The sequence below is a fragment of the Cynoglossus semilaevis genome, chromosome 7 (genome assembly GCF_000523025.1).
Source record: "Cynoglossus semilaevis isolate Cse_v1.0 chromosome 7, Cse_v1.0, whole genome shotgun sequence".
Lineage (NCBI taxonomy): Eukaryota > Metazoa > Chordata > Actinopteri > Pleuronectiformes > Cynoglossidae > Cynoglossus > Cynoglossus semilaevis.
In genome coordinates, this window is record NC_024313.1 from 13,362,917 (window position 1) to 13,364,169 (window position 1,253).

Consider the following 1,253-nt stretch of genomic DNA (forward strand, 5'->3'; position numbering starts at 1 on the left):
GAATAATCGGTGGAGGAGCGCTGCTGAGTTATTAACTCTGAGCCTCCTCGTCTCGGTGGACGTGTCACATGTGCTCCGCCTCGGCTTCTCCTCCTGAGGATATTTATGGCTCCTGAATCAGAGCACCTCACACGCCTCCCTCCTGGTTTTATTTTTTTTTTCCAATTTCTCTGCTCTCGTTCCCTGTCTGTGTCCCCAAAAATCAACATCCAGGCTGAGCAGAGAGACGGAGCCGAGGCACAGCTCCAGGCTGTGTGTGTGTGTGTCTGTGTGTGTGTCTGTGTGTGTGTCTGTGTGTGTGTGTGGAGGTAAATACTGGATCATAATTAGGAGGAGGAGGAGGAGGAGGAGCAGCTTCAGACTCTCTGCTCTTCCTCTTTATTCAAACCAATCAGTTCTAAGTCCTGGGTCCAGGTGACTCTGCCACCTTCACCTGGTCCTGTCCCTGACCAGGGAGGACCAGGGAGGACCAGGGAGGACCAGGTGACGCAGCAGAACAAAGACAAACTTCTTCTTTTTCTTTTGGCTTTGTCCCTCTTTTTTCAGGAGTTGCTACAGTGAATGATTGTTTTCCATCTCCTACTCTGACTCCAACTATCTGCATGTCCTCCCTCACTGCATCCATATATCTCCTCTTTGACCTTCCTCTCTTTCTCCTACCTGGTAGCTCCATCTCTAACATTCTTCTACCAATGTGTCCACTGTCCCTCCTCTTCTTCTCTGTCTCTGACCACCGGCTCTGTTGGCGGTCGTTGTTAACCCGGGCCTCGACCGATCCGGTCCTGGAAATGGTTTTATTGATCTGCATATTTGATTTAGCTAAAGGTTTTACGGCGGATGCCCTTCCTGACCAACCCTGACCATTGATCTGGGTTTGGGACCGGGACTATAAACACGGCCTCGTGTACCCTAGTGGCCGGAAAAGACAAACAAGAAAGTTAAAAACAAATCATCAAATGATTTATAAAAGCTAGAACAGCTGAATGTTAACCAGGACTTCTCAAATAGTGGGGCGGGCCCCATGGGGGGGCGCGGTGAGGTGCTAGGGCGAGCATCAGTGTACCACTGCTGTAACGCTTGAATGACAACAAACCTCCAGTCACTAGGTGGCAGCAACTCATACAGTGATTTGTACAGATAAAAATATACATTTCATTATCAGATACTCAATAGTATTTCAATTCGCAGGGGTGTGGGTCGGGGGGGGGGGGGGGGGGGGGATTTTTCTCCCTCAGGGTGGGAAATATGCACCA

General features: G+C 49.7%; 1 protein-coding gene across 1 annotated transcript in view; it reads left to right on the plus strand.

Annotated features, from left to right (window-relative positions):
• Positions 1 to 1,253, plus strand: part of myt1la (myelin transcription factor 1-like, a) — a 19,993-nt gene that overhangs the window by 4,758 nt on the left and 13,982 nt on the right. The window lies entirely within an intron of this gene.